This window comes from Haliaeetus leucocephalus, unplaced genomic scaffold (assembly GCF_000737465.1).
Source record: "Haliaeetus leucocephalus isolate CR32 unplaced genomic scaffold, Haliaeetus_leucocephalus-4.0 Scaffold587, whole genome shotgun sequence".
Classification (NCBI taxonomy): Eukaryota; Metazoa; Chordata; class Aves; order Accipitriformes; family Accipitridae; genus Haliaeetus; species Haliaeetus leucocephalus.
The window spans coordinates 669,875-692,845 of NW_010973023.1; the positions used below are offsets into that span (position 1 = coordinate 669,875).

At 46.2% G+C, this 22,971-nt stretch overlaps 1 long non-coding RNA gene across 2 annotated transcripts in view; it reads right to left on the reverse strand.

Moving 5' to 3' along the window:
- The window catches only part of LOC104838256, a 49,579-nt gene that overhangs the window by 2,499 nt on the left and 24,109 nt on the right, over positions 1-22,971 (reverse strand). For both annotated transcript variants that reach the window (XR_775045.1, XR_775044.1), the window contains exon 2: positions 18,559-18,671. This is a non-coding gene — a long non-coding RNA (uncharacterized LOC104838256). The remainder of the gene's footprint in view (positions 1-18,558; positions 18,672-22,971) is intronic.

The following is a 22,971-nucleotide window of genomic DNA, read 5'->3' on the forward strand; positions in this document are numbered from 1 at the left end:
AAGCCTCTCCTTTCTCCATCTCCATGGCAGAGTTGGTGTCTTCTTTCCTTAGCACACCAGGACCCTGATCTCGACTGTGACAGAACAAATAATGCTGCTGGGATGTTATGGCTAATCAGCAGGACATCTTTAACCTATTATTAATTTGGATGGCAAACAAAATAAACAGGAACAAAACCAACTTGTCTCCTCACTCCAAACATTTGTCTCCCAAGGAACCCATCCATGCTCAATACAATATTAAGAAGGGAGCAAGCCATGAATGTGCAAGCACTGCTGATGACCTGGTGCTTTGCTGAATTAGGGCCAACAGCCTCCTAATATTAAATCCTTCTCAGAGGAGAGATAGCTGCTGGGACTGAAATACACTTGGACAGGATAAACTGGAGCACAAAATGGGCACTTGAAGGAATATTTTCTCTTGGCGAGACCATGGATTGTTCATTGCAAGGCCAAAAGGCATCCACATATTTCTGCAAATTGGAATTTTTGTGGCAGTCTGGGGAGGAGCGGGATAAAGCACTTATTTCCCTTTTTGCTTTCAAGCTGGAGATGCGTGTCTGATGTCCCTGAGTCCTTCTGAACCCCCGTCCTCGGGAGGCCTTCTGCATGGCCCCATCCAGTGACCCCTGCAGCAGAGAGAATTAATCCTCCCTGCCATGCAAGCGCACACAGCAAAACCCAATAAACCAGCCCTGAGCTAGCAATTACATTTGGAAGAGCACATCAAGCACCGAGCCAAGTGATCTCAAGTGATGGAGCAGCCTCCAGCCCCCCAGGGCAGCTGACTCAGGAGCTATTTACACTCGTGCTATCAAAAACATTTCATTTCATCCCCCAGTTCTCCAAACACTGTAGCTTGGAGGAGGCTCTCAGCCCTCCCTGTGGAGGGAGCAGCTCCTATGGACGCCATTAATCCTCACCCCAGCCTTTGGGGATAGCTAAAAGCATCGGCATGAGCTCCTGTTTCCCCACTGCCATGCAACAGAACACACTGGCTACCTGCTACCCTGGGAGATATTTTTTTGGTGGGATAAGGATGCCTCAGCCCAGCTGCTGCCCTTTGCAAGGGCAGGGATCTCACCAATCTCTTGTTTTCCAAACACAGAATGGGATGGGTGGAAGCACACACCAGCTCTTTGCAAGCCCAGGGGACAAACTGATGTCTATTGAGACTCTCACATGGGAAAGAGGATGGAGAGAGAGTAGAAGGGGGGCTGGCAGTCGGAAAATAGTGGAAAAAAAATTTAAAATAGTGGAATTGGTGGAAAATATTACAGAATACCACCCACTTCCTTCCACAACCAGTGACTACAAGACTTTCTTCCCCATCTATCACATTAGCTGGGATTCTTATTCATCAACCCATCCTCGAACTGTGCGGCAATGTCTTGGGGCAGGATCCCTGGAGGACTGGGTCTGAGCGAGCTGTTTGCGATGTGCCCAGTGACTTGCTCCGACACAGCGATGGTTGCCTTACATTCGCATGCACCGAAGGGCCAGCCTGTCTGCAAGGCATTTTCTCCATCCCCAGCAGCTCTTTCATACTCCTGAGCTAGTCTGCTACAGAAAATGGGTCAGGAATTCACATCAGTGAGGATGCAGGCTTACCCATCATCTGCTTTTTCGGAAGAACCCTGCTCACAGTACTTCTTTGTGCCATATTGGAGCAAAAGGGCCCAGGACTGATAACTGACCTGTTTTTCTCTGCTGGACAAAGATTGTCACATCTTCCTGTGAAAAGCTGCCACTTTGAGGCCCCGATTTAAACCAGAAACCTTTTTTTCCCTGCCCTGCTTTTTTAAAGGACCTGAAAATGATCTTTCAATAAGGCAGTGATAAATACTATTGAGTCTGGAATATGTGCATTAGAAGCTGTCATTTTTTGTAGAAACAAAGAAAAAAATCACAATACATGCTTAAAGCCTATATTTTCCCCCTAGCAAACCCCAGAATGTTTTTCAATATTTTCTTGAAGTTTTACAAGTCAAATCAGTCAAGTCTGAAATATTGTATTTTTGCAGCATCTACTGATACTGAACATGCTGTTTAAATAAGCCTGCTCACACTCGTAAGTGAGCAGCATGTATGAACTGCTGCTGGCTTTTTGCAGGGACAGGAGCATGGTTCAACAAGGGCATTAAAGCAAACATTTCCTGAGTGTTTGCTCTTTTTTATGCTACAGAACACCACGTAAATGACCGAAAAAAACATGTTGTTAAGAAGTTACATAAGAATTACTTTTTCTTTTCTTTAGATCAGGCCATTACTCTTGCAGAAGGGGGAAATTTCTGTGGCTAAAAATGATAAGGAGAACCAGGGTTTGAATAAATGGTCCTTACATCCTTGAATGGATGCTGTGGACCCTCTGCGTGGGAGTGGAGGGCTTTTTGGGGAGTTCATAAGAAATGGGCTTTGCTCATATGCAAATTTCTTTGCATTTCCCAAGGACACATGCAACTTTTTCCACTTTTCTCTAGCAGTAAGTTTGACTCAGCCGAAAGCAGAAGCAATTGGATTATGCCAAACGTACACAGGAGTTGAAAAGATGTCAGATTTCCCCCTCACTCTATGCCATGCACAAATCTGGAAATTGGCAGTTTGCAAGATAGAGAAATTCCTGGGGATCATCCAAAATAAAAGTCATTTTCCCATTATAAGCAGACTGAAACTAGAGCTGCAAATCCAACCCTCTTAAAAAATGAGCTGCGGTTTGGATGGGACACACTGAATCTGGATCAGTTGACTCCCATTTTGATGTGGGAACCCAAATCAGATTGGTTTCATAATACTGTTTCAGATGTGGCTGAAAAACTCATGCAAGCAACAGATCTTCCAATGTTTTCCTGCTTGCAAAATGGCTGCAAGTCCTGGTTTGAGCCAAGTATGAGTACCGCTAGCAAAATCTGTCAGCATCAAGTCTAGGACCATTTTTCAATGAAGTTACAAGCCTTTCTGAAACCTAATTCCCAACCAAACTATACCACGGCAGCTTTCCATAGCTTTCTTGGAGGCTAGCTCAAGCACAAAGTTTTGCATCCTTTCAGAGAGATGGTTTTGGAGGCAAACATTTTTTTCGTCTGCTTGGCTCTTCTTCCAGTAACTGCTGTTAATTTTCCAGCCTGTTTTGCAAGTGGCAAAATGTTTCCCCTTTGCAAAGTGAGCAAGTTTTAATTACTCCCATAATTTTGTATAGAAGAGAAGAGCCAACCATATTAATCAGATAATGAGAGCAATTGCTCCGAGTACCATACTCTCAAATACACAAGCCAGGGTATGATCTCAAAAATAAACCTCAAGCACAATTTAGATTACATGAATGTGCCATAAAACAAAGGAAAATTTACTTCAGAACCTTCTCTCCAACTTTGGGTCTTAAATACCCTTAGCTATAACCCCATTACCTCTCTTTCCGCCATCCCCAGCCCCCATCTCTGCAACAAGGACCTTTGCCAAATAATACTTCTAGCTATAACTGAAGGAGAAGGCATACAAAGCCATAGTAATTCAAATAAAGGTTGGAAAGAATTTCCTTACAGGAAGAAGCTATCCCAGTTTGTCTTCCCTTCCTTTTGATTATACAGCTCAGATTAGGGTTAGTCAGGAAATTACATCGTCTTCACAAAAAAAAAAAAAAAAAGAAAAAAAAAAAGAAAACAGAAGAATATCAAGGAAAAGGAAATTTTTTCATTTCCTGCCAAAAAAATCCCACAACTTTTTTGAGGTTTCAAAGGCTTGGTTACATTTCTTTCTTTCTTTTTTTTTTTTTTTTGTAAAGTTTTACCATAACAAATACCACTTTGCACATGGTCCTTGTTTTTAAACAAAACATGGGTTGCTATAAGAACGTGCATATATTTTCTTCCAACTTAATATTTTAACATTGAAGATGGATGGATTCTGATGACAGAGCCACCAAAAGCCAACATCTGCCCCATGATCTGGAGTAGATCCTGAGCACTGTTGAGCAGACTAACTTGGCTCTGTGTGTTCATGACCAGAGGGAAGAATTTTTGGCTTTTATAGCAAAAGTTTATCCCCAGTGCCTTTTGATGAACAACTGACCTAGAGAAAAGCACATTTGCCACTGCAGTGTGTGACCTTTGGTTTTTCTAACCTGAAAAGCAAGCAAGCTGAGCATCCTCTGAGCAAAGGTAAGCCTTTCTAGTTAATAAAGTAGAAAAAAGAGAAATCACTGTGAAACATGTTGTACCCAAACACAGAATCCATGATTCTATGATCAACCAATTGTCGGTCAGTCAGCACGGACAAACCTGTTGTTTTACCTCTGCTCCTGACAAAACTCGGTGGGGGAGAGGGAGAGGGCAGAGCTTTCTGACGGGCGGAGATGAAACGCAGCCAAATTATTTACTTCCAGTATTAGATTAACTGCACTATGGGAATGATGGGACCATGTGGTTAAAATACTTGCATCAAAATGATTTATGGCTGGCTTTTGTAAGAAGATATTACAAGACAGGCTACACCATGCTCAGTTTAACTCAACCTGAATGGTCTTAGCCCTGCCAATTCCCTGTAGTTTACACACATATATGATTTTTCTTTTGTACTAATGTGGCAAAAAAGCACATCAGCTGTGTGCTTCTGCAAACAGAATCTCTCAGCTCTCCATCACCCATCCATAATACTTTGCAGCCATCACCCCCACAGGCCCATGAAACCTGCTCAGAGATGGTTATCCAAATCTTTATAGTAGAGGCAAGCCTGGCCCCAGTTTTTGGGGCTGAACCTGCAGAGAGGCAGGACAAGCTCCCCACAGAAAGTGAAACGAGGGCGAGCTGTCAGCACTGAGCTGGTGAAAGAATAAATCTTCCTTATGGAGATAATCTGATCAGCCTTGTCTGACAACACAAAGCCAAGGGTGGCATGCACAAGGATGGCTGCACAGGGGAGAACCAGGAGCGGCAGTGACTGCAAACACAGCAAGGCTCATATGCAGCACCCATTCCTATTTTAGCAGGGGATCAGAGCCAGTATAATCCTCCGATGGGACTATGCATGATGTTTGCCTTCAGACCTTTCCCTCCGGGCAGTAACCATTTGTATATCGCAGTCTTGTTTACATCCAGCCTTAAATACATGCGCTGACCCATCACAGGAATTAATTCCTGATGCGCAGCTGGCAAAGGGGGTGCTTTTCACCCCCCAAAAATTGAAACCTCTCTTCTGGAGGTGGGGCACAGCACCAGCAAAAAAACATTAAAATATATCTGAAATTTCTGGCAACACCATCACTTTTCCACACGTAGGGCAATGAATTTGTCTGACACAAACCACAACTAAGAGCAACGTACACTTTCATTGCAAGCTGCTGGGGAGGCAGAGCAAGCTCAGCAACCTTCTGGCTGGGCAGCAGAACAAGAGAGAGCTGTTCCCCAACTTTCTGATCAACTTTACTGGCTTAAGCTTTTGCAGCTGTCCCACACTCGAAAAATATACACCCAAAACCTTTGATGTTCCTGCCACCTTGCCCCTTCTAAGGAAAGGAATGTGGTCTGAGCATCCCAGTCCCATGGAAGAGGGATGCCTCATCTCACAGTTTATCTAAAACCCATGGGTAATCCCACTCGCTGTGGCTTTGGTAACCGTTCTTTAGCGTTTCCCTGTAAAAGAAACAATCTCAGTTGTGTGTTTATCGTTGTATTAAGGCCTGTGCTTTGCTGGGTGTCCTGGGTTGATGGAGGATGCAGCTGCCTGGAGGGGGCTGGGTCATGGCTGAGGTGCTCTCCCCAGCTGGCTTCTCCCTGCAAAGTGTTCCTGCTCATTCAAGGCTCCGGTGGGATGCTTTGCTGTCACTTGTATTTGGGGGAACAACAGCAGCACAGTGACCACAAGGAGATCATTTCTTGCCAGGCCAGCAGGTGCCAGCCATACTGGGGAAGGAAGGAGCGTGAGGGAGAGATTTCACATCAGGAGCTGCAGAGAAGCCACTAAACCTTCCCTATCCCTTTTTTATTATTATTATTTTTGTCCTGGCATGAAAATGACTGAACTGAGAGGGGTCCCTTGAAACAACAAGACAGAGGGGAGAAACTGCTCTTGAAGTCCCACCTTGCAAAGTAAAGTTTCCCCCTTACAGCTCATTTTCTTGCCCCCGGGCTGCACTAGCCAGACCCTCCCTGTGGTCTTCAGGCTCTAAGCATGGCAGCTTGCGCCCTTTCGGAGAGCAGCCCCAGACCTCTGACCCCACCCTGGTTTTACACAGCTTTGCACTAGGCCTCGGTAATCTATAACACACCTGATTCAGCAGAGACAGTGATTTCCCAGAGGGGAAAATGCACTGGTGCCAGCACGGTGCTGTGACAGGCAGCAATGGCACGGTGGCTGCTCAGCGGATACATGGGACGGCACAGCATGGTGGCTTGCCCTCCCCAAGCAGCTCCCACCCCCTCCATCCCATCCTTCCTCCCCGTGCTCCTCTTCTAGCCTTGCTGCTGTAACCCACTGCCCAAACAACCCCTTTCAAGAAGCTCCTTGTTTATTCATTTTAAATATACCTCTCCAGGGAGCACTCATTAGATACGAATCTTAGAGCAACACCCAGCAAAGTCTGTGAGCTTTGGCATGTGGGTGTTTGACACAGGCTGGAGAAAATCTGCCTCTTGTCCCCAATCTAACAAGCAACTTCAGACCAGGATGAACACGAAGCATCAGTTTGTTTTCTTTTGTTATTACTGAAGATCAAAACAAAGCCAGAAGCATGGCTGAGAGTCTCCAGTGTCAGCAGGGAAATGGGAAGAGGTCAGAGCAGCATCATTAGCAGGGCAAGGCACCACACGCTGGCTCCTGCATCTGAAGCAGGGTGACCCAGCCCGGGAAGCCCTTCTCTTTCCATCCATCCCCTCTGAGAGGAGTCCACGGAGGTCCCAGCTCCATCCCAGAGCTGCAGGACCCTGGCCACGCCTGCAGCCCCTACACCATCCACAATGACCCGACCACCACTCTGCTGCAACGGAGACAAATCTGCTTCACAAAACATCCCAATGCAGCAAATATTTTTGGCTAGCTTTTCAGTGGGGTAAATCAGTGTGATCTGTACTTGTCAGGGGAACCATGGGGTTACTTTTGATCTGGTGACACAGCCTAACTTCATTTGTCTCTTTGAAACATCAGCACCACACATTAAATCATGCTACATAGCCTATAGAGTAAACCACCGCTTCAGCTCCTGATGGCCATAAGTTGATGACAGCTTTACAGCAGCAAACACCCTGCTGCCTTTGACCCAAGGGCCGTAGGCTGCCATGGCTCATCTGCCAGAGCCCTTGGGTATCCCTCAGCTGGGGCAGATCCTCCCTGGGACCGGCCCCTGGGTGCCCAGACAACCTTGGTTCTTGCCTCCGAGCCCGGCCAGTCCTTTTGTCAATGGGTCATTCGCCACATCCTGACACTACCAGGTTGGCATGCAAAACAGCTAAGCTGTATTTTAGAAGTTCAGCCTTAGGAGAGGCTTAAATCCTAAAAATCTTGCCAAGTAGAGGCTGAATTTCCAAATCCATCAGAAACTATTTTGTTTGCCTTGTGGGGCAGGCAGGAGACTATCCTGCAACCCCCTGTGGACCACGGAGAAGCGCTCCTACCAAGGCCTGGGTATCATCCGTCCTAACATCATCACTCAAAAACAGCTGGAGCACTGACATATACTTGCAAAACATCTTTTTTTCCCCCTACTTTAGACATTTGATTTAATATTAATATATTATTATATATTAATAAGTATTATTTAATACTCCCCCCTTCCCTTCGAGTAGCATCAGGTGTCCTGTAAAATATATGAGCTGGTAGATAGCAGTGGTTTCTTGACCTTCTTTGCACCGCTCACTATTTCATAAACCCCACCAAGGCACCTCTTACTCTGCTCCTCACTGAATTAAACAGCCCTAATCTGTTTAACCCCCTCCTCCTCCTCTACCTGTGGAAGACTTTCCAAACTCCTCATCATTTCTGCCTCTCTTTGCTGGCCCCACTCCAGTCACGTTTCCCTCTGGCTTGGGCATAGGACAGCACCCCAAGGTGATGGTGCTCCTGTCAATTTATAGGATATCATTCAGATACCCTCAGGATTGCTCTCCAACTCTTAAAGTAGTCAAACACCTCCTGGGACAGGAACCAGGCACCACTGCTCCTGGCCGTCCCACCGCTCGGTGCAGCATCTGGGAACAACCATTGCCAGGGCTGGTGTCACAAATTTTTTCAGAAAAGCATATTTCTACTTAGAGAGTGTAAAGCTGGACATTTCTGCCATAGGAGGAAGGTGTGAAATAGTTAAACCTGCCTCTGGGGTTGTCATTTTGGGGTTTAGAATTAAAGGTTGCTGGGGAAATTACTGTCTCCCTTAAGTCCTCTGCCATAGAAACCAAAGATCCCAGTTTCCCCCATTTTGGGTATCCTTAGGATATACTAATGGTGCTCATTGCAGCCCTACAGCTGGAATTGAAATGGTATCTCTGGAAGGTCAACAACACAGCACCAATGCACTTGGCAGCCTTCTTGCAGTCCTGGCAGCTCCTGGCACACAGGGATGTTCAGGGACTCCAGTTTCATGAAAAGGATGGGTTTGGCAACCCTTCAGTCCCCGACAGCTGCTCTGTCAAAAGTTATTTTGCCATGCAGCATCCCTATAGCTGAGGGAGAACAATATTTTCCTCTTCCACACTAATTTTCTCTGGTTTTCCACTAAGAAAAGAAACCAGTTTTTAAAGAATGAATTTAAACCAAAAGCAAAATGATTTTGCTTTTCTCACAAATCCCTCTTCCCCTTTTTCTGGTAGGAAGATGGAAGGAAAATAAGGAAAAAGTGTTATATAGAATAATACTTTTTCTGCATGAAAAACTGGAAAAAAAACCCCAACTTAATCAAAAAGAGCTGAATTGCCATGCCTCTCCTGGGATCACCTCATCCCTCTAAGCCTCTCGCCCTGTGGTGATCCAGATATTTGCATGCCTGCTCACACTACAGCCTTTGGGCTTTCCTGCAGTACAGTGGTTTAAACCAAAAAGGCAGAGGTTGCTGACAAAGGAGGGGGAGGAAAGAGCGCATTGGATCCCTCCAAAGATAAATACTGCCTTGTGGAAACTCAGATGGCTGTAAGCCTCTCGCAGCTCATTGCTCCAGAGCAAATGAGCTGGTGGTCTCCATCCAATGATGGGCAAACATCCAACCTGCAGACCCTCCGTTCCAAAACAACGGCAGCTGTTGAACGTCCTAGCAGTGTTTGCTGGATGAGGAGAGCACCCAGAGATGGGACACATGCACAAGCCCTCACCATCCCTGAGGAAGGGTAGAGAAGGCCAGTGCTATTTTGGCAGTGCACCGTAGCCCAAACCATGATGAAGATGGTCGCTGGATGCATGCCAGCCGTTTCCTTGACAAACTGCTGTTTTTCTTTAAAGGGTAACAGAGCTTCCCAAGAGAAGACTGTGAGAAAGAAATAAAGGACCGAGTCCAAGACCAGGCAGGATCTAATCAGCCCAGCTTAAATTCTGATGTCAGATCTAATTGGCCTTCATCCCAAGATGGGATGTGCAACTCAATCAAGTTGAACACCAGCACATCAGCAGGGTGGGCTGTCCCACCTCAGACAAGGCAATACTCCGAAGATGATACCTCTAGCAGACAGGCTAGTGCTACCTACAGCTCTTGGGCCAAGCTGGTGATAGCTGCTGCATCCATCCATGAGACACTACCAGACAACCGGAGTGTTTCTTCCAACCTGTCACCAATCTATTTCTCAGTGTATGGGGATTTCTGTAACTTTTCATGCATATGGAGATTTTATTTTTTCCCTCCTTTTTCAATTACATGTTTCATTAACTGCCTGCACCTCTTGATCTGCCAATGACTAGCTGAGGTTCCCAGACTGAAGAAATGAAGAGAGAAATAAAGCAATGATCTATTACCATTTACAGCTGCCACAGGATGATGCAAAACTTAATCAGTTGTTTGTAAAATGCTTTCACTAGCAGGGAAAAAAAGCTGGAAAAAAGCAATCCCTTGCTGAAGATCATTTCCACTCCCTCTCAATTCTCTTCTAAAGAAATGCCTGGGGAAGTGGAAGTCCTCAAAGTGTGTCCCACTGATGACAGCTCTAGGCTCTCTGCTAGAGAAAGCTTCCAAACTCCTTCCAGCAATGCCAGTGCTGCTGGCCCTTCCCACTAGTCACAAAACCATGGGGTCGTTTTCTTCTGGCCACACACAACTCCACTGCAGGCAAAAGAGTCACCCTTGAGGACCAGCCAGACAGGAGATCTCTCTCTGGCTTTGCCCAGCAGTGAAGCATGAGCTGTGGTGGGCTCTCAGCAAGACATGGTGTTACTTGCATCACAGACCATGCTCTGAAGTCTATCCCTTCAGCCTTCCATTGGTTTGCCTCCGGTTCAGAAGTCCTCTCTGGTCAGCTCTGCCCATGACAGATGGGTTTAGTCAGCACTCCTCGGATGGGTTTTTTGAGCACAAACCTGTCAGTCTCATTTCTGACAAGACCAGATCTGCTGACCTGATGCAATCCTGCCAGGACTGACAGCTCTACATAGCTTTTCCTCAAAGAGATGGACAGCAGATAGATACAGACCTCTGAACAAGACAGCCCCTTCTAGTTCACCTCTGCTGAACTGTGCAAGGTGCGGCTTCAGCTCACCATCAGCCATCACTACTGTCCCAGCAGCATTAGAGGAATTCAGCTGATCCCACACTCGCATGTTCCTCCCTGATAATACCTCTCCACTCCCCAACTCAGCCCACGTTAATTGTGTACGATGTCTTAAAGACCACCCAGCTTGAGCTGCAGAGCATTCAGCAATGGATAAAAATAACAATTGCATTAAATGAGGCTACACTCCTTGCCAGAAAGATTAGCAGTGGGAAAATTCCTTCTTTAGGAAGCTTTGCAGCCAAGGACCAGCCTGTAGGGTTCGTGACCAATGGCATGCCCCATGTACATTTAACAGCTATGGGTAAAATGTGGAAAGAATTATGAAACTGGTGACTTCCCCTAAATCCTGCTTTTGTCCTCATTCCTAAAAGGGAGAGCATGGTCGGGTCAGTGGTCCCGGCAGGATGGTAAGCAACCGGCACCGAGGCTCATTTATCAAAGATGTTATAGGGGGAGCTGGTGACAGGGAGGCTGTACCAACCAGAGCATCATCTTTCCCTCCAGTCCATTTGCTGTTAAAAACAAACCAAAGCAAACTGAGGATATTAGAGAAGGAGGGAGAATCACCTCATGTATTTGTCAGATTTCCACTGAGCATCTTCGAGGACAGGTACATGGGTAGCCACCCCAATGTGCCAGTGAAGAGTGCATGTGTAATGAAGAGCCATGAAAAGGCACGAGCCAAACTATGGATTACAGATAAAAATACTCCCCAGAGGTGAAAGATGAATACTGACACACTGACCCCTTTCAAGTATTTTTGTTTTGCTGAAATGCAAAGAAAGGAAAAATAGGCTTGAGACTTTTGTTAGATACAAATGAATTAACCTCTCACTGTGCTGATAGAGGGATACTGCTGTAGTACCCAGAAAGGTTATCATGTTGTTATCCATTGCCTAAAAAGGTGAATTAGACACCTAATACCTTTGCTAGCACTGAACATTTGGAAATCTGTTAAAAATGCTTCTCTTCTGAGGGTATCTCAAAGTCAAGGACTGTTGAGTCCAGCCTGTTTGGAGAGGGTATTTGAAAGAGTCAGTTGTTCTGATGTTTGTAACTTTAACGATCCTGCTAGAGGAAGGATTTGGGGTGAGCACAGAAAAGCTTGTCCTCTACACAACCCATTGTCAACTGTTAAAAATTCCCTGCTGGGTGCATTCTCCAACCCTGTCCAACACTTGCTCTCAAAATAATTCAGGAAAGTCTATTATATGGTCTTATACCTGTTTTTGCTGGAAAGAGCACTTCAACACTGGACCACAGAGGACTTTGTACTTTATGCACAGAATTGGACTTGTTTGGCTGCCTTTTACCCTTTAAATGTAATCAGAGGTTACTTGGCTAATTTGACAGTGCAGTGTGCACATTACATTTATGTTACATAAAAAAAGACTCGTCACATCAGACACACAGCAAGGTCTTGCAGAACCATTAGCCTAAGATGCAGAAGCTGATGCATGCGTGAACTACTCACATTTATTGTTTGTTTTCTCCTTTTCATAGGCAATAGTGTTCTCTTTCCCCATCTCCAGCTAGTTTCTAGTTACTGCTAAGAAGCAGCCTTGACACCTTGTGAAGGAACAGTAAAATGTTGGGACAGGGGAGCAGGCAACAGTAATATTTAATGATTAAAGTAATTTCTCTGAACCTCAGACTATCAGGAACCTGCCAAAAATTCTTCCAAGTGAGTTAAGAATTGCGTGGAATGACAACTGTATATAGGCAACCATGACAAAAAGGCCTCTAAACACCTTCCAAATTAAGTAATAAGTTCCTCCACCACTAAGCCTTCTCCCGAGAGCCCCAGGGCCCAGGTTTCCAGCTTTTGATTGCTTTTACTTAATCACAGAGCTTGTTAGTCCCTAGCAAGCACCCCGAATTAACAGGGCCACTGCATCGTGCTTGACCTTCTTTGGATTCCATGCATGGGACTCAGTGATGGTGCCACCCAGCCAGATGTTTCCAGCGCCTTTTGAAAAGAAATGCATCTTTTCTTTTATTGGACACCCTGGCAAGAAAGCCCACATGGAACATAAATTCTATGTGCAGAGATATATATTTTCTCTCACTGTTTATAAACACATAGAGCCCGGTTCTTCCCCCACTGGGGTTATATGAGCCCAGGATTTATCAATGTTGGAGAACATACTCCTGATTTACACTGAAGTGAGCAAGCAAATTATTTGCAGGAGAAAAAAATAATTAGGCAAGCAATTGCTGCTTTGCTTATAGATTTGAATACACATACAACACAATATTTAGATTACTTGCAATAAACAAACTTGCCTCAATACCCACAAGAGTAAACCTCAGATCCAAAGGTAAAGTCAGGGAAAAATACCCTCATCTTCCCCAGCAGGAAGGAAGGCTCTCAGACATGAAAAATGCCCTTGGCAACACCTTTTTTTGGCATCTGCTTTGACATCCCTGAGCCAGCCCTCAAATTTGCTTTGCTAAAAGAGCAGGGCCAGGATGCCCACAGACCTACAGAGGTTTTGCTGGCTTCTTACCAGCTTGTTCTTGCTCATCTGTAGTTCCAAGCTCCCTTTCAGCTCCCTTGCTGCTTCTCCTGCCTTGCTCCTTGGTCTTGCTCTGCTCCATCGCATGTTTGCTGCCCCACAGGACCACAGGCTGGTCCCAAGAGTCACTGAAGGCAGGTTGCTAGACTGGGTCTCTCTTCTCCCACCCAACTCCTGTCCCAGCCTTTAGTACATGCAAAATCACCCTGTGATTCTAACAGTAGCAGGCATGTGGTTTTGTTCATGGCTAAAAAGCATGAAATCAAAGTACATTAATTTGATAGTTGGCATGCATATGGATAAGGTAATAAGGATGGTTAGCATCAAGTGTCCTTACGAGACACTAGAGAAGCCACTAATGTTTTGACATCAGAAAATTTATGATACTTATAAGGCCGAGCTCTGATAATGATGCATTTTCTGGCCCCAGTACTGCTGTTATTGTTGAAATAACATGAACATACTGGTAACAGAATAAAGCATTCTATATATACACATAACATATGTTTACACACACTCATATTTATAGATATACACACACATATACAGGAGGGGATAGATAAATATCTGTAGTTCACAAATGAGCAGTTTTAGGAAACCACAGGACATGAGGAAGGATTTTATTTAGAGTACAGTTTCCCCCTTCCTCCTTCCAAGACAAGATCTCTAACATCTGTCACCCATCGCCTTCTGGCCAAGCCAAAGGGGTCATGAGCACAAAACAGACACTGCAAAGTCACACTTTGGTAGGGTATTCACTCAATTTTGGATGGATGAAGAGCGCTAAGTGTGCTCATCCCCTGCAGCTTCTGCCTGCTGGGGCTGCTCCTTTGCCACATTGATTTAAAGGGTTGGGGATATCTCTCACAGCCAAAACTGGCCAGAAGTAAGCTTAATCACCAACACTGGATCTCTCTTCTTCCATCCTCACCGTTTCATGACCGTACCTGGATACGAGTGGAGATGCCTCACTCCTTAAATCTGGGGTTTTTTTCCCTCTTACAGAGGGAATCTGGGATCATCAAGCTTAATAAAGCTCAACATATTTTAAAAAGCAGAGCAGGGCAGAAAAAGGGTAGATAAGTATATGTACATATATACACACACAAATAAAATCCCAGAGGGGGGAAGAAGGGAAAAGCTGTATTACAGTGAAGGAGCCCTGTTAGCACAAGACATGGGTCCATGTGTTGCCAGGAACAGGGAAAGCCTGAAAGGTGCAGCTCCCAATGGTAGTGCAACTGCATGCTGGGACAGCATTCCTCCGGGAGCAGGCAGAAAAAAACCCAACTTCTTTAATGGTGGAACTGGACCAAATTGGTTTCTGAAAGGGCTCTTGGGAGAAGAAGACAGAGAAGACCTCCATGGCCCAGGGACTCGCCTTAAGCTCTGGCTCATGCCCAGAGAAGCCCCAAAGTCAAGTGCCACGTTGGAGCAGTCACCACTTGACCCTTTCATTCATTATTTGCAAGGCCACATTTGAAAAGCAGCCAAGAGGCAGCACCAACCTGTCTGGGAGCACCAGGTTATAGATAGCCACAGCTTGGCACAGGAAAGCTCAGCAGTGACCAAGCAGCTGATGGGGTTATCATTCCTCACCCATCTGCACCCAGCAGAGCCTTTTGATGCTTACAGGACCTTAATGCTGGAAGAGTTTGGGTGGCTCCTTGTGAACTGACCGCTCCAGACTGCTCATAGCTGGGGGATGCAGGGCTGAAGCAGTTCAGCATGGAGGGTTGTAGGCAGTAGCACCACCAACCCCAGCTAAGCCTTTCCCCCTGCAAACAGTACTGCCAACACATCCCTCACTGGGTACATGCATAGGTACAGGTGATTCACCTAGGGACAGCAACAGTCTGAATATCTCAACATCTGGTGCCTTCTGGTGCTGCATGACAGGATAAATGGATGGCCATCAGCCAGAGGGAGAAGGCCACCACCAGAAGCAGGGATTACATTAGCAGAGGCAGGCATGCATTGCACCCTAAGAAGGGGAGAGCTATCACAGCTTGACTTTGAGCCCAGCCACTCCTTCAGGAGATTAGATCCTCACGGCTATCAAACATCTTCCCTTGCTCTGGGATATTCCTTTGGGGAGGTGGTGCCAAGCCACATGGAAGCACACCCTTCCTTCATGTCAAGCCTCCAGCATGGCTCCTCAGAAATCCCTGCTGGGGCTGAGCAGCAATCTGAACCATGAATTGTACATGCTTAGCAAATTCCCATCATAAATATCCGGCAACTTAACTTATACTGGGCTTCTGCAGAATGAGAAATGCATGCCATTTTCCTAGGAATAAATTAAAATGAGGCCTCCTTCTTCCTTCCATTATCCCTTTGAGGGGAGTTTGAGCTTTCTCCTTGTTCCAGGCTGTCCTGGTTTCAGCTGGGATAGAGTTAATTGTCTTCCTAGTAGCTGGTACAGTGCTATGTTTTGAGTTCAGTGTGCGAAGAATGTTGATAACACTGATGTTTTCGGTTGTTGCTCAGTAGTGTTTAGACCATAGTCAAGGATTTTTCAGCTTCTCATGCCCAGCCAGGGCACCTGACCCAAACTGGCCAACAGTGTATTCCATACCATGTGACGTCCCATCTAGTTTAGGAACTGAGAAGTGGGGGGCAGGGATGCGCCACTCGGGGACTGGCTGGGTGTCAGTCAGCGGGTGGTGAGCAACTGCCTTGTGCATCATTTGTGCATTCCAATCCTTTTATTACTACTGTTGTCATTTTATTAGTGTTATCGTTATCATTATTAGTTTCTTCTTTTCTGTTCTATTAAACCGTTCTTATCTCAACCCAGGAGTTTTACTTCTTTTCCTGATTTTCTCACCCATCCCACTGGATGGGGGGGGAGTGAGTGAGCGGTTGCGTGGTGCTTAGTTGCTGGCTGGGGTTAAACCACAACACAGGCAGTCTGGAGGCATATGATGGGACAAAGATGTGGAGATTAAAAAACAAACAAACAAACAAAAAAACAACCACCACACCAAAAAAACAACCAACCAAAAAACCCCACTATCTCTACTCATAATACTCCTTCTTTGCAGCTGACTCTTGATCCTAGCCCAAGACCCATCTTCCTTTTAGCCCAAGAGAGCCATCGCAATGAGGCCACATTGGGTGGTCTATTAAGAGCACAGACCAGAAGATGAGCTGAGCAAACATAGTAGCTGCTCTCACAACCATTTTGTCTATAAGGCTGGTTGTTCTCCACTGTCTTTGAACAGCTCTTTACAAGACCCCAGAAAGGACAGATAAATTATCCCACAATACTTCAGCATGTGCTATAAGCCCTTGGCATCAAACATATGCACCAGGGACAGGGTGGACACTGCAGTCTGAGGGCTATTTTGCAGTATGTTTGCTCTCATAAGCTAGCCAGACTAATGTGAAGGATCAGGGGTGTAGGTCGCTGCGGTGAGCCGTGCTCGGGGGCACTGCCAAGTACCCCCAGAGAGGTGGCAAGAGCAAACCTGCTGTGAAAGCCAGCTAGAAAGCTTCTGCAGGAGAAGATTTCCGACTTAAAAAGCATAAAATCAAAATCCTTCCTTGGACAACATCCCTTTTGTTTAAGGGGGAAAGTAGTCCTGGAAAAGCTGTTTTTCTCTTGGAAAACTTGAATAGACGAGCCCTGGGAGACTGTTGAACTCACTTTCTGCAGCCATCAGGAGGAAGGTGAAGCTGAAATACTCCAACCAGGAAAGGCCCTCAGGAACACAAAACCTATTTGTTCATTGCTGATTTTCCTCCTCTTTCTTTATCGGGAGGATGGGACTCTCTTGATGCATTCGTCCACATGGGCAACAGGGTCCTTTTTTCTACTCGGCTCCACCCACCACCAGTTTACACACCCACACACAAAATCCTTTCCCTGCGGACAGGAGCTGCACCCATCCTGTCCTGTCTCTGTGTCACACGAAGACCCCTTTCCTCTGGGTTCAGCTGCCCAAAGGACACCGCAAGCCCAGTGAGGCAACCTTTCCCCATTTAATGAACATAACCCCCTTGTTCAAACCCTCTGACCACGCTGCAGCAACAGCAGAGATGGAAAAAGAGCCGGAACAACGCAATTAGCTCCCTCACACTCAAGAAAAGCTCTTGGGGTGGGGGGGCGGGGGGTCAGGAGCTGCAGAACATTGAGGCACCCAGCCAGTGGAGACATGCCCACATTTTGAGAACTACATGCAAGATTTGGGGATATTTTCCCATAGGATGAAACAAAGGGCACCACCTAAATATGTAGTAGTTAAAATAAATAAATAAATAAAATCTCTTTCCAGACCAGCTCAAGGTGGAGCTGGAGATGTTCCTCTTCAAGTTAAAGCAGGGGATGTGGGGGAAGAACCTGGCTTTTGTATGAAGCCAAGCACCGCATGGGATGATGTTGACACAAAACTCTTGACTGCATATCGCAAGCACCCCAAGGCTAAACATGCCTTCGGGGCAGATGGACCTCTCACCCCCTAATCCCCAAAGACTAGGAACAGAAGAGTGGGTGCCATGGGAGGGAGGGAGCAGAGCAAGGGAGAGGACCAGGGACCACCACAAACCCAGAAGGATTTTCCCCACCAAAACTCCTACACAGCAAATGGACAAGGACTCGGCCCCAGCATCACTGGCTCAGTGACACTTGCTGTAAATTTGGAGCAGCCGAAGGACACACGCTGCAGGTCCTGCCCTGGGTCCGCTCCATTTTGAACCCAGCAGGACTTTTGCCAGCAACATAAACAGCAGCAGGCTCCTGAGATGGTTTTCTCATCCAGGCACTCAGAACTGTTTTAACTCACAAACTCAGCAGAAAAATCATTCAGTGGTGTTGTTGGATCCCTTTTTTGCCAGGTTAGTGAGTTAAATCAGGGTCCAACAAGCACTGAAACCAGAACTAGATAAACAGAGGGAGTGCAGCACCAGAGCATGGATGATAAAAAAGGGAAGCCTCCACTTTTTTTTGTTCAATTGCCTCCAACTGCCTTCCCAAACCCAAACCCTGGGAGCCAGGATGGCAAGAAACAGCCAGCTGCTACCAAAACCACCAGCCAGTAAATGCAAGGATTAACAAAGAAAAGAAAGAGAGCAAAATACAACCTGCCAAAGAATCACATTCTGAGTTGGGCAGAGCAAGAGCTTGATAAAGCCAGTTACAAAAGATAGCCCATGCAAATACATTCACAAAAAAAGGGGGCTGTCTGGAACTACTGCATTTGGCCTCAAGATCCAAATTCCAGTCCAAAACTCTACCTGTGGGAGGAAGAAAGCAGTGAGCCAAAAGCAGAAGGTGGAAGGCTCTTTGCATTTTTCAGGTTGACCCTCAGAACACAGGAAACCCTAAAATGCCCCTCTCAAAACATCCCCAGGCACCTACTCACACATTAGAGAGCGCTGGTATCTGATGATCGTGATGGAAACAGTCTTGCACAGGCTCCTGGACCAAGGAGGGAACGAGAAATCCAACAGCTACTCCTGTTCCAGGTTCTGGCACCTGCATGTGTGATAGATAAGCATAAAATAAGTCTTCCCAGGGCAAGGTAGACAAGACGCTCTCTTGTAGTGCTTCTTCCCATGAACAAAAATTGCTAAGCTGTATTCAAAGCATCAGCTGTGACATTTGGGGTGGGTGGAACAGGAGAGAGAGAAAATAAAAATGATTTAGAAAAGATGAAATAACTTCCAAAATAAAGTAGAAAAGGCAGAAGAAAAATGTTCTCAGAGCAGATGGAGCAGGTTGTGTCTCAGTCCTGGCTCCCTCTGGCTTCACCAGGTGCACCCACTTACCACACACAGGCTGGTAAAGGACAGGCCCACATCTGCCTTTTCTGATAACTTTGTGATTTTGTAAATCCCCCTCTTCCTTTCTCCAGACTGAGCAAATCCAACATTTCCAGTCTCTAACTGCCTGTCTTCCACCATTTTACCTGTACCTCCACCATGCTCCCCCACAGATGCAGAGGCAAGAAGCACCCTCAGTACTCAAGACCCAGGAGCACCAAAGCTTTATTTTTTGGCAAAAGGCACTCTGTCTTGTTCTCATCACTCTCCTCTGGGATGCTAAAGATCTTAAAGCACCTGCTCCCAACACCTGGGGCCCATTGTATTTGCAACTACTGAGCATCTCTTGGACCAACACCTCCTGATCTAGGTCTTGGATAGCACCAGGACCCAATCCAGAAAAGCATCTTTTCTTGTGGGTTTTAGGACTGTACAGGTTCCTCTCATTTCTAAAAGATCCCCAGTTCCTAACAGAGCAACATCCCTGCTCTCTACTCCAAACTCAGGCTTACCTTGCATGCGTACACAGAGCCTTCCTACATGCAGGTAATCAGACACACCATGGGCTGGGCAATAAATAGGGTGACCCCCACTGCGTCAGGATTTTCTGCCTACCTCCTAAGCTGTGGATGTTTGCTTTCCATAGCTAATTAACATAGCTTCCCCTCTAACAAAGATTACTGCTGTCTTTCCCTACTCTATGCTTATTAAGCTAAGCAGGAAAAACTCAGGCATGGCATAGCTGAGACAGGACGAGCAAGAAGCAAGCTCAGCAGGTGTCCTCAGTAGCCCCATAGTACTGCAAACAGCTATAAAATCCTCCTCCTCCCTTGCTATCCCCATTACCAGACTTGCTGCTGGCTCAGCTCCTGCCCTATATCCTCTCCCGAGCCAGCTCCACCCCATCATTAGGACAAAGTCCCACCTTGCTCAGCCCCATCACTCCCCTTGAAGGTACAGCCCCAAAGTGAGCACCCAAAGATGCCCCAGCTCGCCCTCCAACCCCAGCCCCATGCAGCTAGCATGCAGGCCAGGCAAAACTGCAGGCAAATTCCCTTCCCTTGGGTCAGCTCTATCAGCCACATATGTTTTGAGTTAAGACTGGGGTATGTTTCCAGTAAGTAATGCCCACGCAGTGTCCGGAGTAGTACCACAATCTGAGATTAATTGGAACAAGAAGTCACACCTTATGTACTGCTGTTAGCGAGATTCAGTGCTTAATTGAATTGCAAGGCACCTTGAAAGCTCAGAGGCTGAGTATGACTATAACTCCCAGCCTTTCCTTGGGAGCCTTGAAGTGCCATATAAGCAAGAACATCATTGCTGCCATTTTAGCAACTGGGGAAACTAAGGCACAGGAGCTGACGTGACCGTTCCTGCTCATCCAGCTGGCCCATGGCAGAGAATCCATCTCCCCAGAGTTATGGCCCAATTTGAGATCCACAAGATGAGATGCAGGGTCATTTTCTGCAGCTACCTGTAGTGAACAGCCCGTGGGGGAGACCCACTCTGAGCAGACTGCCCCCAATCAAGCCACAAGGATTCCTCTGCCAGATGTTCCTGTGGGGAGTATTGGTCAGATTTTGCAATCTCTACAAAGCTCAGAGAGGCTCAAAACTTCTACTCCAGCTTTAAGGGAAGAGATATACTTCAATTAAGATTAAAAGGGAAAAAAAAAGGTACTTAGAGAGCTCTTTATCAACATTTGACATAGAGGTTGTATCAGAACAATTTTGGCTCCCAACAACAAGGTGCCTGTTGACAGCTAGGGGAACCGTGTGTTCAGCTAGCACCAGGACATATGTTTGGAAGGTGAAACCCTCTCCTTTGGACTCCCACTGGACCCTTATTCCACCCATCTCTGTCTTTGAGAGGAAGATGCTGAGCTTTGCAAGCACAGGCTGTCATCTGGACCAGGCTTGAAGATACCACTGCAGCCTGAGCGGCAGCCATCTCATGCTTCCTTGCCCTGGAAATAATCTCTCTGCTGCATCCTTAGGGATTAAAGTTTTAATTCCCCCGGTGATGCCTCTTGCATGGCTCCTGGTTGGTGAGGTTCAGTTTGCACCACAGCATGCTTGCTTCCCTCCAGAGGGTCCCGAGTTCCATTCGCACACATCAACCCCTGAATCGCATTCCCCTGGGTGCAAGCCGAGCACCTGGAGTTAATAGATGGGATTTTCCTGGGAGTCCCTGCAAAGGGGACTGGAGTGCTCCCATGTGAGCCAGGAAGCAGCAGGCACGGCTGCTCTCTGGTCTCCCAGCATCGCTCTACACAGAGAAGTTTAATGCAGGCAATTCATATTTCATCCAGGAAAAAGGTGAAAAGCTAAACATCTCCCCCCTTGGTAGAGAGATACATAGCCCTGGAATTCCTGTTTATAAAACTGCAATTAGTGCAAGCGCAAATTAGGTAGAATCAGTCAAGAGTAGGAAATTGCCATCAGAATTTCTTTTTTTTTTTTTTTTAATCAAAAGAGAAAAAAAAAAGGCAATTTAAAACTGCTCTGGCTGCTGAGCTTTCATAAAAGCTTTCCAAGACTGCATTTCTACACTGCATGTCACCGTGGAAGACACCCGAGATGTAGCGAATTCCCCCAAGTTAATTTCAATTATGCCACAAAACAGATGTGTTCTTTGGTGCACAGAGAACCTTTTCCTTCAATTTCAAAATGACTGCTGCTGCATCCCATCAGCTCTTATTATCCCACCATATCGTCTGACATGACATAACAAGTCGTGACACCCTCATATATCATCAGCAGAGACGGTAGCAACTCCACTCGAGTTAAGAAGAGCAGTTATAGCACTGTTGTGTTGTAGGAGCAGGTTTGATGGGAAGCTGGGGCTACTGTCTTGAAGGTATTGGGAAAGGAGAGATTCCCCTTTCTGCACCAATTAAGATCTCACAATCAGGCGGCATGCAGGAATGAAGGTGGAATTAATCGCTGAATCGTATGGAATTTCACCCTCTGGGCTCGGCTCCCAACTTGTGGGAAATGACGCAGATTTAATCAGAAGCTTTGAAAGCAGGAAGAAATCATTAGAAACACCCAGCCTAGCCTCCTGTGTTAGAGCGGGTTGTGCTTTTTGCCCAGAAATTCCTCCATCAAGTCCAATAACCCAGGGCTGAGGAGGAGTCTGCCACTGCATGATGGATATAAGCTCGAGACAAAGCTGAGAAAAAATGCACAAGATCCTTTGGACATCTATTCCAATGGTTAAAATCCTCTCATCTTTAGAAAGCATTAATCTAATACCCATATTCTAACTTCAGCTTGCAGTCGCTGTACTGGCTGGGTCTTCTGCTCAGCTGAGGACACCTCTACAGCCAAAGCTTGGTGACATGCAAGTGGCTGACCTGGTGGCAGATTTGCAGAGCCAGGAGTGCAGGGATGTCCAGTGACATTTTCCAAGTGCCCTGTGAAGCTAGAAGCAGCACCATTCCCTCCTACAACGTCCTCTGAGATCTTTCCAGCTAGTAGTTCAAGGACTGCCACTAACCACGCTTTTCTGCGACCTTTCCCTGGATGCCCTTAGAGCACAGGTAACAAACGCTTTGTGTTTAGTGCTTTTGCCTTGTCTGACCACCGCATTTCCAACCTTCTCCATGCCTCCAGATAACCTAACCAACTGTAGCATCAAGTTTCTCCTTCCCACTCTTGCCACACAGAGTATAGATAACTGTGACCATGGGAAACATGCCCTTCAGCATGACATAATGTTGATTTAACCAGTTGTCTCCCATTAAAGCCTATAGATTCTCTACATAAGCCCATATCTCTCCATTTCTGCTATTACCATGATGCAAATTAACCCTAAGTATACTAAGGTACATTTGCACACCCACGCTTGGAGGGCAGCAAATGTACAGGGTCACATCTGATTTTCCCTTTAGGTAAGTTGCTGTAAGAAGAGCTCAGTGCTGAGCTGTAAGGTAAATTTTCCAGATGCAAGTCATTCTCTGCATCACATACAGGGGGAAAAAGTCCAATTTTACAGCACTTCTGGTA